We start from the raw sequence: 17,029 nt of genomic DNA on the forward strand, positions 1-17,029 counted from the left end.
GGGGGGGGCACCTCTGTACTGTTTTCCATAATGCCTATACCAGCTTCCATTCCCACCAGCAGTGTACAGGGGTTCCCTTTACTCTACATCCTTGCCAACACTTTTATTTTTTTGATAATTGCCATTCTAACAGGTGTGAGATGATATCTCCTTGTAGTTTTCATTGCTTTTCCCTGACCACTATGCATTAGTATCTGTTTTAATGGCCAAGAATGCTCTTGACACTGGCAGCCCTGTTTGTTATTGTGCTCATAGAAGTGCTCTCTCCCCTGCAGCCTGGAAAACTGCTTTTTTCATAATTTCTGACGTGTTGTGACCTTTCATAGGAATTGTCCAAAAGAAAACTGACAGCTGTATAAAATTACAATTAACTTCCTAAGCTAAATTATCTCAATTTCCATCAAATTTTATATTTATTTTTCTTTCACTTTGAAAACAGATGAAACCTTTGATTTAGATGTGATTTGAAGATATGCATCTGCTTTGGTGTTGCTGTTTTGCTTTGGAATGTCACATTCACACCCACACAATGTTGTGCTGTAAAGTCCTCAGGACAAGAGTCTGTATTTCCATTTATAACCTAACCTACAACTACACAGATATTAGGCAGCAGTTCAGTTTTTTCATTATAATGATGACTTTAAATAAAAGAGAGAGCAGGCTCTTATAGACATTAACAGTTACTTGGACATAGGTGCTCTTAAAGCAAAATCCATAATTAAGACCAGAGATTGTTCTGACTAGAAGTTGATCATCCTTCCAGTCCACATATCATGACTGAAAGACCCCACCAGAAACAGAGGTCACGTGGGGAGTCTTGCTGCTCAAATCATGGTCCACAGCAGCGCTTAGAAACTCGTTAAGATGCAGATTCTCGGCCCTCAGTTTAGACCTACTGAGTCAGACTCTGCATTACATGATCCTCAGGTGATTTGTATGCATGGGAAAACTTGAGGGTCACTAATGTAGAAGACATATTGGCCTAAAAGCATTTTAATGATATTTATAGATTCCCAACATCAGCATCAAGTAACCATCCTGTTTTAAAATGCAATCCACGGGAACACTTATGCTACAACACTAAAAAAGAATTCTCAAAACCTTATAATTTGACCCTTCATTTAAAATTTGATATAAAAATTAAAGAGAGACCTTTCCTTGCATTATACACTAGTTTTCCTAACTGTATTATATGGTATTAAAAATAACATTTTCCTATAAAAAATATTGGTTTTTCTAACCCTGATGTATGGGAAATTAATAGTCAATATATTATTTTTTATGCAGAGTCATGTCAGCCTAACAGTATAAAATTTATAGTGACTGGAAAGTCTTCTGGGTTCCCTCTTAAATACATTCTCAATTTTTTTTCTGAATGTTGAAATATTTTTCTTTTTGTCTAGTAAATATCTATTTTTTGTGCTGTTCTTGATCTTCAGCACCACTGAGAGCCAGGTTTTTTTCATGTGGTTTTGTCCTGACCTGCCATTGATTTTAAAACACATCACATCATAAAGTGATCTGCCATTCTGGTTTATTTTTGTTCTGTTCTTTTTCTTTTTCTTCCTCTTTCTCACTGAGAATTCCCTGTTTTTGCCCCTTTGTATTTGTATTATCTGAACTGGCTCAGTCTCGTACTCATGGTTGCAATTAGCTTCTTTCCTGCAGTCTCCTCAGGATTTCTTCTTGGGCTTGGGCACATTTTGTTCCCAGTTTCTCTTGAGAAAGACTGATAAGGAAATTAAATTACCACTGGGTACAGTACATTTCAGCATCACTGTAAATTTCCTACAAGTCTAAATTTTCATATCCTGTTTATTTTGACAACCCTAAGACCAAGCCTTTCTTAATTTAACAATAAATGTGCAGTGGAAATATTTTTGGCTTGTTTGTTTTCTTACTTGAAGAATAAAGTCCTCTTCCAAAGACAAGGCCTTAGAAAAAAGATAATTGCTTTATTTAGTAGAAAGAGAATAACTTGCATTATTATTCTTTTCTGTACAACTTCCTGCTAATAATCAAGCTGCTACTTAATTCTCCAGTGTATTAGCTTCATCAAATTCTGATAATCTCCACCAAGTGCTAGTTTCAGGTCTTTGGAAACTTTTCGGCTAGAGGCTGGTGCAGGGCTTCACAGACAGTCTTGCCACCCAGCTGGGATGCAGACAATAGATTTAGGAAAGAATCTTGAATTGAAGGGTGATAAGTGGAACACTGGCCACAAAAATCCCCAGCAACAAGTGGTGGCCACCGAGGCAGGAAGAAAGGGCCCTGAGTGGAGAACAGGGAAGTTTGGTTGCACTGGCAACACCCTATCTTCCTTGGAAGGCAGGGGACCTCTCAGGATAGTAAAGTCTATCCTGTTCCCCTGGAAATTTTCCGTATCATCCCTAGACTTTATGCGTGAAAGAGCTTGTGGCTTAACCCAAAAAGTTTGAGAGATTTACAGATGGTGTACTGAAAATATTTTGTCAGCCTACACACCTATTTAGTTTGTTTCTTGGTTATTTCACTGAATGCAGCTTGTATCATCATTCTTTGTAAGGAAGGGTGGGGGACGGGAGGTAAACCAATGATGTGTTTAAGCCGGGTATGTTTCACATCTACTATAGTCTACCCATTCCATCTCTATGGAGTAGGAGAAATGGGAAATATAACCCTTCATGAAAGTTCTGCCTCCTCTGGATCAGGACAGCTTGCAGTAAAATTCCTTTTACTAAAGAAGAACCATGTGCCCAAACCAACCAGCTGCAATAGTGTTGCTTTGGGTTGATTATTCTACCACTAAACTACTCTAATTGCAAGTAACGGAGAGTTTTAACTAGTTTGAAAATGCTCTAAAGTATCCTTGAGTTAAAATACTTGTTTTCACAGAAGTAAAAATGATCGAGCCTGTCTTACAGGGATTTTACTTTATATTTTGGGGTGAGTATCCATTGTATTTCATTGATTCTAAGGTACACTTCCCCCCAACACACACACATTTTCTTATCTCTAAAATCAGGATGCCGCTTATGGTTTATGGCATCTTGCAATCACTGCTGGCAGCACCCATGACCTAATTGCTGTTCTTTGCATGCGTGGGCATGGTTGTTATTTCTAGTTGCATGGCTAGACAACCATAACTTCTTGACATTTAAAACAGACATTTAAGCGCTATTTGAGGAAGGAGGATTAGGTTATTGTCTGACCATGTTCTGTTGACACCTTCTGGTAAGATCAAGAAAGCTCTAGTGTGAGAACTTTCCAAATGATGGCTGGCAGCTTAGAGACAATGGTGAAGCACTTTTTAAAGAAATGCTTTTTTAAAAAAAGCATAGTTACCAAAGACTGAATGGAAAAGTGATTTGAAAGAGTTGGGCTCTGAATGTAAAGATGTTTTAGGAATACCTTAATATATTTATCTCAGATTTCCCTTTTTATGCATAAAAATGAGAAGTGCTAAAAATCTGTCTACCTAAATCTAAAAGAAGCCATTTCAAGAAGTAGAAAATTAAAAATAAAGGGTAAGAAAGCCTTGTACTACAATTTAATTGGCAGCACTTTTTTTTTTTTTTTTACTGGTACATAAACTGTGCTTTACTGTTCATGGCATTTTAAGTCTATAAAAGTAGTGAGAAAGGGGCAGAGAATACCTTGGTGAGTGTGGATGCATGTGTATGTGTGAAGATGATTACCTAACTGAGCTGAATCTATGTGCAGAAGAAGTCAGCATTTCTAATTATGCTTATATTCTTCAGTTTTTCATTTTGGAAGATAGTCTGCATTTGTCTTTAAAGGGTGGCTTGCTTCTCTCCCACAGAGGTCATTTCAGGGTTTCCCTTTCCTTTCTCTGTAACAGTCTGTACCTCAGACCACCCGTGTGTTTGAACTTGACCTAGTGGGCTTGCTCTACTTGTTCAGATTCCCTTGGTTGCAGGTAACAGAAGTCACTATATAAGAGCACAGAGCATCTCACAGAACCCAGGGCCTGAGATATAGCTGAGTCTGAGAAATTGAGTACCATAGCAACCCAGAAGTCCCCTCTCCATTCGCAAGTACAGTAGACTCTTGAACAACATGGGTTTGAAATACGTGGGTCTACTTACATGTGGAATTTTTTCAGTAGTAAATACTAGTCCTATGTGGTTCACGGTTGGTTGAACCTGCAAACGTCGAACCACATATATGGAGGAACCCTGAGTATGGAGGGCTGACTATAAATTACATGAGTGTTTTCAACTGCATGGAGGGTCAGTGCCCGAACCCTGCCTTGTTCAAGAGTTAACTGGAACTGAGAGTTTTAACTGGTTGGAAATGCTCTATAGGCATTGTTGAGTTAAAATATTTGTTTTAGCAGAAGTAAGAATAATCATTTTGTCTGAATTTCATGAAAGCTATAACCTGCACGATCCTCATATGCATTGGATAGGAATATCTCATTAGAATTCATGAATGAGCAGGAGTCAAGAATGCAGGAAATAAAGGAAGTGAAGCCAGGTATCTGTTGGTCCATCCTAGATCTAGGTCTACTTGCATACTTTCAGCCCAGGAATAGGAGTCTGTGATATTATATTGTCTTGCCTTGTAGTATGTGTGGAAAAGGTAACAGCACAACTTATTTTCACCAAAAAAGTAGAAACCATCGTTGTCATGAGTCAGTTGCATTGCATTGGCTTTGCAAGGGGAATGAGGTGACAGCGATTTTGGCAAGTACATGAAATCTCTAAATTACATGGTAATCATCCCTCTTCTCTGTTTTCTTTCAAGCAGACAACCATAGCCTCCCTTTAAGTCTAGCTAACAGAGTTTTCCTTGACAAGTGGAAAGATCTCTGAAGATTAACTTCATCTTTTATTGCTGCATTACCTGGGTGATTTATGGCAACCAAATAAGGAATCAACCCAGGAATGATATGGCTTGTGTGAATTCTCCTCTATTTTTTTTTTTTTTTTTTTTTTTGCGGTACGCGGGCCTCTCACTGTTGTGGCCTCTCCCGTTGCGGAGCACAGGCTCCGGACGCGCAGGCTCAGTGGCCGTGGCTCACGGGCCCAGCCGCTCCGCGGCATGTGGGATCTTCCCGGACCGGGGCACAAACCCGTGTCCCCTGCATCGGCAGGCGGACTCTCAACCACTGCACCACCAGGGAAGCCCTGTAATGACATTTTTACATAAAAATAAGAGCCACCTTGCAGGTTGTTTCATTAAATTTGTGGGTCCACTAAAGATATACTAGCCAGGAATCTTCTCTCAGCTGTTCCTAATTTCTGGTGCTTTATGAGTGATGATATGATGGTGATTTATCTCATTCAGTCATTCAATTGATGTTTATTACATTTCTATATTGTTCCAGGCACTAGGGCTGGAGCAGTGAGCAAAAATGCATCCCTGTCCTGTTGTGTAGCAGGGAAAACAGACAATCCAATCAGTAACTCTAATCAAACACAATAATCTGTACTTCCCAAATAATAACTGCTTCTGTAGGCATATAACAGGAATGTGCAACCCAATCTAAGATGCCACGAAAGCCTGCCCCCCAAAAAAGGAACATTTAAACTGAGAGGTGAATAAAAGAGAGCCAGGGGTATAGAATAGGAGCATCCCAGGCAGAGGAAATGGTGCATGCAAATGTCCAAAAGACAGAGAGGGGGAACCGTACTTTTGAGGAAGTAGGAGATGGTCCACGGGTCAGATCAAAAGTGCTCATTCCAGGTTTTCCAGGGACTTGAAAAGTCTTCTAGAGAGTCTGGACCATATCCCAAGGCCAAAGGGAAGCCAAACTAGGGTTTCCAGCATGGCTGACGCTTAGAGGATAGGTTGGATAAGGGAATGAATTAGACATGAGAGAGGAAGACGAGTTCAGTTACTGTGGTGGCCCAGAAGAGAGACGCTGTTGGCCTTGACTGAGGTAGTGACAGTGGAGTTATAAGTGGATGAATCTGACGCAGAGTCAGGTGTGGGCATGAGGAAGAAGGAGGAGTCAAGGATGACTTTCAGGGTTTTAGCTGTAGTGACAGGATCATCAGCAGAGCCAGTCACCAGGGGGAAAAAACACCAAAGAAAATAACTGCTTATTTCTACCATTCTTTGTCAAAAATCTTACTACTATATGTTACTAAAATCTGTTCAGTATAACAAGAGAAAATAAATAGATGAAGGAAAGCACAGATGATCATGGAAGATTGAGACAGAGTCAGGTGACCTCCTTTGGAGAGAAGGACCACACGTTTGACACCAAGCTGTTCAGAAGCCAATAGAGGAAGCAGACGTGATCTGTGGAGCTCATCAGTTAAATGCAGCCAGTTGCTTGGAGAAGTCCCATCCTGCCTGCTATTGAGACCAAAGAGAAATTTCTCCAATAAGTCTTTCTAGAGTGACACCATATAGTGTCATGAACAACATCCTTATCGGATAACCGTTGTCAGCTCTTCCCTATGTAGTCCCTCAGTACAGACCACAGCGTCTGTTGTCACAAAAGTAATTGAAAGTCAAATCTGTGAAAGAAGAGAGTGTTTCCAACAGATTCGAACTTTTGTGGTCGATTGTCAGTTTCTGATCGTCTGCCATCCACCCGGGATGGAATGTGGACTATCTTTTCCTTACCTTGTGTTTGTGTAGTCCCTGAACTTGTATTTTTTTTAAAAAAGAGTGGATATACATACATGCTGCATATTTGTTTTGGATATCAAAATAGGAAAGAACCTAATTTCTTCACTGTTTCTGAGGTATAGGCATAGCTTTGGGAAAATCCTCCATACATACATCTTCTCTCAGCCAAGTTTTAAAAAGATATTTCAGGATTGATATTGAGGTTAAAGTTATATTCCTGGAAAAGTACATGGAGGACAGCTGCTCTGTTGTATCAGGAAGTGCAAAGCCATGTACTTTTTCAGCCAAGCTTGGGGTAGAATTAATACCCTCCTGTGAAGTCAGGGTGTTTAAGAATGAGCTGTGCCTCAACAGAAGTGCACCTGGTTTTGCTTAGCAATAAGTCATAGGAATAGTCCCAGGCAACCCAAGATCCTCCCCAGAAAGTCATTTTAAGGAGTCCATTATAACACAGACAGATGGGAAATGGAGGTCCCAGAGTTCCCTGTTTTAAGGTACAACTTTAATCTTTATCTCAGAAAAATTTTAAAGCAGCTGTAACCAAATGCCCACTTTGGTCATAAAAAATAAAAATTTCAGCAAATAGAGTATCTAGAGAATATCAAGCTTGAGCAGTGTCGTTCCCAGTGTAGGCTGAAAAACTATAATGCAATTTTTTTTTAAGTTTTCATTAAAATTGTTACCAATGTCCCAGGTTCTTTAAGCCTAGGAATAGTAAATCTGCATTATTTTTTCATTACTAAACAAGAATATGGGTAATTCTGGAATGTAGCATTATTACAATTAGATTGAAGTATGATAGCTGCATTAGTAGACCTCTTGGCAATACCTTGGGTTTGAACTTGTTTGGACAAGAGGCTTGGTTCTGCTGTATGGTCATCTACCAAGAGTGAGGGAGGGGGCCCTGGGGGCCTCAGTGGTCAGGAGAACATGATTTGAAATCTCATTTCCTGGGTTCAAATTCGTGATCCTCCATTTGACCTTGGCAAACTACCTGTTTGTATCACAGTTTCCTCAGCTATAAAATGAATATAATAATAGTGTATACTCCATAGGTGTCTTGCGAGGATTAAACAGAATAATATATGTAAGAGATCTTAGGATAGTCTTGTACACACAGTGCTCAATAAGCATTGGCTGCTATTACTAGTCTTGGTTGAGCTAGGTGCACTGACCCAATGCATCCATATCACAAATGCAGGCTGCAGGGCACAAGGCAGACCAGACAAATAGGTATAACTCAGCCCGGCTCCACGAGTGATGTAGTCATCACAAGGGCACATGCTCTGCTGCTAATAGCAAGGGACTTACCTTCATCAGGTTAGCAAGTGGCTACTATGAACATTCAGAGGGACTCTCAACTAGAGCTCAAGATGCTTATTACCTGGTGCTTGTATTTTATCACTGAAAAGTAAATGAGCATTTGCATTTTAAAAAAGAAGGATCTAATTAGATAAATGAGATAACCTGTGAGACTGTGGACAATCAAAATGTCGAACCAGGACTGGAGGAAAGGAGAAGTGATGGTTTGATTAGTACAGAGTAAGCAGAGAATTTCATGTCCCTCCCTCCCAACTTCAAGGTATGCAGTTATAAAATTGATTCATCACAGAAATTGGTATGTCTACCTTGGGTGTGCAGGAAAGGAGTAAAACTTGATGGGTGCAAGAAAAGTGAAAACTTTTGGTCTCAAATCACCCAGGAATTCTTAATACCTATATTAAGAGCTGCAAACTCAGATGACGACAGGAACCAGACAGGTAATAAAAGAAAGAGGCTGGGCAGATGATAAATGGTAATGACCCTCAGACTCTGAGAGCAATAGAGAGTAGTGGTGACTAGGGAAAACTGGAGGTTACTTGCTCCTTTAAAGGCAGCTAAAGAGAAAAACAAATATTGTATATTAACGCATATATGTGGAATCTAGAAAATGGTACAGATGCACCTATTGGCAGGGCAGGAATAGAGACGCAGACGTAGGGAACAAACGTGTGGACACGGGGGTCGGGGGGGTGGGATGAACTGCGAGATTGGGACTGACATATATGCACTACCATGTGTAAAATAGATAGCTAGTGGGAACCTGCTGTACAGTGCAGGGAGCTCAGCTCGGTGCTCTGTGGTGACCCAGATGGATGGGATGGGATGGGGGCGGGGGTGAGAGGGAGGTCCAAGAGCGAGGGGATATAAGTATACATGTAGCTGATTCACTTTGTTGTACAGCAGAAACTAACACAACATTGTAAAGCAACTATACCCCAATTTAAAAAAAAAAAAAGGCAGCTACTATTCACATCCAACAGACTGTCACCATGGTGGAAGGTAGATGGAATAGGGCCATGGCTTCCAGTTTGTCATGAAAAGTAGGAAACGCTGTCTTTTTAAATTTTTAAGATCTCTATTTTAAAAGATCAACAACCGGGCGTCCCTGGTGGCACAGTGGTTGAGAGTCCGCCTGCCAATGCAGGGGACGCGGGTTCGTGCCGCGGTCCGGGAAGATCCCACATGCCGCGGAGCGACTGGGCCCGTGAGCCATGGCCGCTGAGCCTGCGCGTCCGGAGCCTGTGCTCCGCAACGGGAGAGGCCCTCTCACAACAGTGAGAGGCCTGCGTACCTCAAAAAAAAAAAAAAAAAAAAAAAAGATCAACAACCAATTGAAATATAAGACATTACATGGGTCAACATTAGAGGTCAAGTAAAACACAACTGTGTGCCCAGCTGAGTGTGATGTCTTGAACATCTGGTTTACTCGCATCCTATTGGATGTGAGTTATATATTGTAAATGAAAGCCCTGGCCAAAATTTTCCAGTCAAAAATGGATCCTGTTGTTCAGGTAGCCCCACAGAGTTTTGGGAAATGGCCAGGGAGGATATTCCATGCATATTCCATGAAGATAAATGACCTAGGAAACTTCATAAGCAATATGGGACTTCTTGTCTTGAAGAGTTAAATTTCCCTTTGACCATGTCTGGCCTACAGCAGAAGTTTCACTGAAACCTAGCCACACCCATCATTTGTATGTTGTCTTGGCCACTTTCCCTTGGCAATGACAGAATTCAGTGGTTGCAACAGAGGACCTATAGACCACAAAGCCTAAAACTTTTACTACAAGACCCTTTGCAGAAAAAGTTGACCAACCCCTAATCTAAATAAACGCACCAACCAAAAATGATTATGTAATTTGAAAAGTACTGTAACAGAAATGTGTGTATATAAATTCATGTGCTTGTGGATAAAGTGCTGGGAGAGCTTGAAGGAGGGAGGGATCATTACCACTCGGAGGTGGTGTGGAAGGCTGCACGGAAAAGGTAATATTCGACTTGGGTCTTGAAGGACAGGGCAGAGTTCCCAAGTGCAGAAGGGAGAACTTTCAGGCGTGGCATGTTGGGATGACAGCTAATGATTTCAGCTTGCTAAAGACAGGAGGCAAAGGAGGACTGAGAACTCGCAGGAGTAAATCAGGGAAGCAAGGAAGATCTTGGTTCAGCTCTCAGGAGAGCAAGGTCCGTATTTAAGTTATTTAAAGACTAGCTCCTTCGACTCAACTTTAAAACAGAACACAGCTAGTTGATGTATAAACTACCCAGTCGAGATAGACAATGAATATGGTCCATAAGAAAAATGCCTGAGCACACTAACATTATTTTCTCAGGGAGCGATGTTACAAACAGTGAACATTTGATTTTTGGCTTAGCAAGGCGCCAGAATCCAATCTGTCAAAGGAATAAGTAATGTGGATTTGCTTATCCTAAGAATAGTTTGCAAAGAATATATTTCACGTGGAGTGATACTGTATATGTTTTATTTATTTTAATATCTGGCAGTAATGTATACATAGTAAGTGCTTAGTAAATACTTTCTGAATTAATGAATAAGCTAGTCAAAATAATTTATACGTATTCATTTCCTACTCTTTCTTCAAAATTTATCTATTGAACATTCGAGAATTATTGTTTGAGAAGAGGACCAGGGATGACAGCACTAGAGTTACTTGGAGGCTGTTTGGCTGGGCGGTTCCTCATGCTCGTTGGAGGGTTATGTCCCGAGAGTACTGGTCGGGTTCTTCCTCCTACGTTTCGGTTCAGCCTTAAGCAAGGCACTAGTGAGCCAGGGAAACCCATATCTCGTTCTAACTCAGCGTGACAGTTTCTTACGTTTCTTTGAAGGACATCCAAGAGTTCAGTTAATACATTAGTTAGGGTAATGCTAATTGTTGCAACAAACTAACCCAACAAGCAAATAAGATAGATCACTTTCAACATCAGATCTTAAACTACGTTCCTTTCAATGACATCATATCTTTGTGAAGCTGGTTTTTCAGAACTTGTGATTTTTAAAAACAAATATTGTGCCCAAATCAACATTGCATAGGAAATAAAGTTGGCGTTTGAGAAGTTGTACAAAGCTCAACAGATGCACAAATCTCATTAGTAAGCAATGATGGTTATGTAAGAATATTTCTCTCTCAACTTTATATGTATTATTTTTTCAAACGACTACTAGACTACCATTAGGACGTACATCTGTAACTTTTTGAACCTAACTGCTTTGAAATGGAATCATCAGATATTTCTTTTGGCCAAAGGGCACTGTGAAAAGATGAGGAAATTTGGGAGCCTCTGCCCTGGGGCTTTCTTGCGTGCAGATGCACGGTTCAAGGTAAAGCTAGGTTTAATTGCTAGCTTTAACCTGCAGGCACAGGTGTGTCCATGCTCATGCTTACGGCAGGAGAAAGGAGAGCATGAGAGAGGTAAGCCTCTCTCTCCAAGGACCCTCCCTGGTACTCTTATCACTTTACTCATGTTCTATCAGCAAGATCTTAGTTAAATGGTCAAAAGTACTGGCAACTGTGGCTAGGAAGTGTAACATAGCTAGCAGATCACGGCCCAGGCAGCTCCAGAGGAGGAGAGAAAGAATTTGGTGAACAGCCAAGTCTCTGTACTGTCCACTCCCTAGCCGCTTAGAGAATGCTCCCCCCTTTCCCAAGGGAAGAAACCAGAAGTACGCAACCTGTTACTGCTTCAGGGTCAAATCCAGGATCTCTGTTGATGCTCACTTATTTCCATTAGGTCTGGAATTGGTTCCTCCTGGTCTGGGCATCTGTGTACTAAAAGACAAGTTATTTATACCGGCCCCCCAAAACGTACACACAACACATTCATACAACCACGATGGTACCTGAAGGACAGTATAACTGCATTTAAAAACTGCCTTTTAGAGAAAGAATTGGTCAGTAGCAAAAATAGAACCCTCCTGCACAAGCACTTTGGAATGCTCTTTGACCTGGCAGTGGGAGGCTGTTTCTGCTTTCTAGGTAAAAAACTCTCTTGCCCACTATCTTCTGTGGCTTCTGGCTCCATCCACTGACAGGTCATTTCTTGGCTGGCTGTTATCCTCTGTTGTGTTATCTGAGGTAGATGTTGGGACATCTGTTTCACAATCCAGTTTCTGCTGGCATCACTTTGGGGGAGCTGAGAGTCCATTCAGGGCTTGAATCATCACAGGCTTTTTTTGCAGGCTAGTCCTGTGGTTTCTTTGGCAACATAATTTCCTTGGAATCATAGCAGGCTTCTCACCCGTTTGAGTCCCATCACGTCTCATGATACAACACACAGACACACTGCTCTACTTCCTTATGTCTTTATTTCCTTGCTGTACCATGTCTCTTTCACATGAATGGTGGCTCTGTTGAGACCACTTGAAATGTCAGGCTGGGGAAGGACCCCTTCTCGGTCATGTGAGCCCAGCCAGCATCCAGCTGCTGGACTACCTTCATTCCTTCCTGTCTCTGCTTGCAAACCAGCAACTCCTTTCTGCTCATCTCTTTCTTGTAATATCTCATAAAAAGTAGCAAAGAGCAAGTCAACACCCACTGCTGTTCTGGCTCTTTTAACCCACTCCTCTTACGATAGGCTCAGTGTTTGTAAATTCATCTGTTCAACCATATCATCCAGGATTTGTTTTTTCATCTCTCTCCTCTACCATCCATGATATTGACTTAGTTTTAAGTTTGCTTCTTTACAGGGCTGTGTGTGAGGTGTGGTTCCTGGGGCTTTCTCCAGAACTTTCCAAAAAGCTGATAGCAAACATCTTCTCATGTCTTCTTGGCCAGACATCTCAGTCCTGAACCAATCAGTACCAAGGATAACTTGAATAATCCAACTGTACATCCCCTTGAGTGGGGGTAAACTCCTCAAAATAGGTAACCAGAACTCAGTCAGGGAGGAGTGGGATGAATGTTCAGAACCAAGTCCATTACAGTCTCCACAACAGACAAGACTTGAGCAAGCGAATGAGCCCCAGTCCCAGACCTCTCACTGTTCAGCAGTAACATTTGTGAAAAGCTAGGGAATATAAGCAACTGTAATTAAGCTTCCCTTTTTATCCTGAATGCATTCAGTAGCCACCACCCCCCCTTTTGAAATCAGTACACTAAGCTGCTTCCAGTAATCTTGGCAGGCAAGTATATGAAACTGATGAATAAAAGACGAACTATTTTCTGCCCCAATTTTACCATTATCAGTTAATCTAGGACCTCTGGTGGTATTAGCGATTGTATGTGATGCCCTTTGTTTCTCTACTTCCCAAATTTTCTCTAGTGACCTTTATTACTTTTATAAAGAAAAAGTACATTTAGCAAATTAATAGATATTTGATCCTATACTGGGAATGGAATGCACATTTGTGTCCCTCTTCAAAACCTTTGCAGCCATACTCGATCTGGGGTTCCAAATCGACTGTAGTAGATTTCTGCCCACCTTGGAAGCCTAATTGACTATTTCAGAAATTTTTCTAAATATTTCTCTCTAGTTCTCTGCCTTGTTCCCTGTGAACCCGATAAGCATGTGCACCAAAATGCAGCTTTGAGGTTTGGGCCTGGAGACAAGTTTAGGTTGAGGTGTTTACTTTCTCTTTCCACTTGATGGATGTTCCTTATTTGTGGCCCCTCAGCTTCATCTGCCTGCTGTTTGTGGTCAGCCCAGCTGCAGTGGTCCTGTTATCCAGGTACAAACTGGGGACATTCCACTGGGTTACCTGTGTCTATGTTCCTTACGTTTTTTCTAAATAGATTGATCTTTTTGGATGTCTTCTTTGAGATCTGTCATTCATTTGGATAATATAGTAAACGACAAATAGTTTTAATGGGAATTTTGACACTAATAACTTACACATTGGACTTGATTATTTAGCTTTTAGTTAATGATGAAAATCCTTGAGTAAGGTCATGTCGCTTACAACTGGCTTCCACGTGTAGATTTAAGTGAGAAAAATCAGAAATTAAATAAAGCAATAAAAAGGTTCTAGGATCTGTGACTGTTGGATGATTAGGACAGCTGAGATTTAGAATCAGAGCCCTCAAAAGAACATACTGGGTTGGCCAAAAGATTCATTCAGTTTTTTCCCTAAGATAGCTGTAGTAGCACTTAGTTGTCTTTAACTTCATTCGAAACAGTTTTGTTAGATTGTATGTCACAGCTATCATATCAGCATGCATTTAAAAAAGACTTATCAAAATTGGTGAATTTTTGTGTAGTCATTTTAATATTGAAGATGGAAGAAAAAAAGCAACATTTTTGGCATATTATGCTTTATTATTTCAAGAAAGGTAAAAACGCAACTGAAACGCACCAGATGATTTGTGCAGTATATGGAGAAGGTGCTGTATCTGATCGAATGTGTCAAAAGTGGTTTGCGAAGTTTCATGCTGGAGATTTCTTGCTGGACGATGCTCCACGGTCAGGTAGACCAGTTGAAGTTTGATAGCCATCAAATTGAAACAATAATTGAGAATAATCAGTGTTATACCATATGGGAGATGGCCAACATACTCAAAATATCAAAATCAAGCTTTGAAAATTGTTTGCACCAGCTTGGTTATGTGAATCACTTTGATGTTTGGGTTCCACATAAGTTAAGTGAAAAAAACCTTCTTGACCATATTTCCACATGTGATTCTCTCCTGAAACGTAATGAAAACGTTCCGTTTTTAAAATAAATTGTGACAAGCGATGAAAAGTGGATACCATACAGTAAGGTGGAATGGAAGAGATCATGGGGCAAGCGAAATGAACCACCAAGAACCACACCAAAGGCCAGTCTTCATCCAGAGAAAGTGATGTTGTGTATATGATGGGATTGGAAGGGAGTCCTCTATTATGAGCTCCTTCTGAAAAACCAAACGATTAATTCCAATAAGTGCTGCTCCCAATTAGACCAAGTGAAAGCAGCACTTGACGAAAAGCGTCCCAAATTAGTCAAAAGAAAATGCATAATCTTCCATCAGTATAATGCAAGACCGCATGTTTTTTTGATGACCAGGTAAACACTGTTACAGCTTGGCTGGGAATTTCTGACTCATCCGCCGTATTCACCAGACATCGCACCTTTGGATTTCCATTTATTTCAGTCTTTACAAAATTCTCTTAATGGAAAAAATTTCAGTTCCCTGGAAGACTATAACAGGCACCTGGAACAGTTCTTTGCTCAAAAAGATAAAACGTTTTGGGAAGATGGAATTATGAAGTTGCCTGGAAAATGGCAGAAGGTAGTGGAACAGAAGGGGGAATACACTGTTCAATAAAGTTCTCAGTGAAAATGAAAAATGTGTCTTTTATTTTTACTTAAAAAGCCGCAGGCACTTCTTGGCCCACCCAGTATTTATTCTCTTCTAGACAGATATACTCTACCCAGCACACATAGTGTTTTAAGTGAATAGGCAGATGAATCGGAAACTTAAAGAAAGATGTGTTCTAATCAGCGCATATGAAATGAGCAGGAGGTAATCAGTGGAGCAGAGAAGAGATTTTGAGTTTGTTAACACTCGTGCATTCATTCAACAAATATTTATTGTTGTCCTGAAAGGGCGTTCCGCTAGCCGCTTACATTCATTGGAGAGCAAATCAGACCAGCTCCTGTCTTCATGAGAAGTGATCTAATGGGAAGACAGAGCTAAGACAAAGCTACACACAAAAAATTAGAGCATGTACTAGTGCTATGAAAGGAAAGAACTAGGTTATATGAGAGGGAAAGTCCACGTTCAATTGGGTGGGCAGGAAAGATCTTCTGAGGGGGCTCACTTAGGTAGTATCACTAGACTTGCATATTTTTTAAAAGGGGGGAAAGAAGATACAATAAATTTAATACTCCAAAGAGGGATTAAATCTCCATAGTTGTGAGCGTTTTAAGTTTTAAGGACTGTCTCTCCTTTTGTCTTTGAAATTGTCAATGTGGAAACTTCTCAATCAGCAACTTTCAGTAGCTCTATATGCACATAATTCAAAAGCGCCTAAGCGTTATGAGTGTTCAATAAATACTTGTTGACTTGAATTGAACTTTGATTCTCTCCAAACTTTTATTAATAACTTCTGTGCAAGCCAATACAGAAATACCAGCACCACTTCTGGAAAACATCTTGATTTCATTTTTAAACAGATGGCTTTCGCATTCAGTTTTTAGGTGACATCTCCAGGAAGGAAACCCAGATTTTGAGGGAGGTGCATTTCAGCGAGGTTCCCCTGAACTCAAGGAAGAAATGAGCTATATATAAATGGTTGCATTCTCAGTAGATTCACTGCCGGTTGAAAATGTAGTTGAGTACATAGATTTTTATTATAATGTTTTGCCGCTCTTGTGTGTATGATATATTGCAGCATTGGCTTCTTTGCCTTTTTTTCATTAGAAACATCATAAAACATTTAAGGGTCTGCACAGAAATTGCTGTGACCCCTATTTATAATTGAAGAAAGTAATGTTTCCTTACTGGAAAGCAGTATTCCTGACGACAAGGCCCTGAAGTCTGCTAACCAGATTTGTGCAGATTTCCATTCTCATGTGTGTAATCACTAAAATGATGAAAAAATAAGACCATTGCAAAGGGGAAGAAATCTGGTAAGTAGGGGGATTTGAAGTAAGCTTTTTGGAGCTGGTTTTACGTTTTATTTTGGTATTTTTGGTTGTTGTACCAGGTCAAGCAATTTCTACTTTTTAAGGTTGCTAATACCAAATAAGCATGGGGCCTTTGTTTATTTCTTAAAATAAAGGAGTGGCCTTGTTACTGAACCAAACCTGGGTCTGATCATCCGAGCACAATAAAGCCGCTCTACTGACACCGGGTTGTGATGAAGGAAAGTGCAGCATTTATTGCAGATGCCAAGCAAGGAGTCCAGGCAGCTAGTGCTTAAAAGGCCCAAACCTGTTTCAGCAAAGCATTTCTAAAACCCAGGTGAGGGAGGGGTGTCGCAGGGTATGTAAGCAGCTCATGCACAATTCTCTGATTGGTTAATGGTGAGGTAACAGGTGATGTCACAGGGGCCAACATTATCAATCCTCAGGTTCTTGGGACTTACCTGGTGGTCCAGTGGTTAAGACTTCACCTTCCAATGCAGGGGGTGTGGGTTCCATCCCTGGTCAGGGAGCTAAGATCTCACGTGGCTCACAGCC

Source organism: Delphinapterus leucas, chromosome 4, assembly GCF_059928025.1.
Source record: "Delphinapterus leucas isolate spDelLeu-1000000601 "Yukka" chromosome 4, BTC_Dleu_Yukka2, whole genome shotgun sequence".
Taxonomy (NCBI): Eukaryota; Metazoa; Chordata; class Mammalia; order Artiodactyla; family Monodontidae; genus Delphinapterus; species Delphinapterus leucas.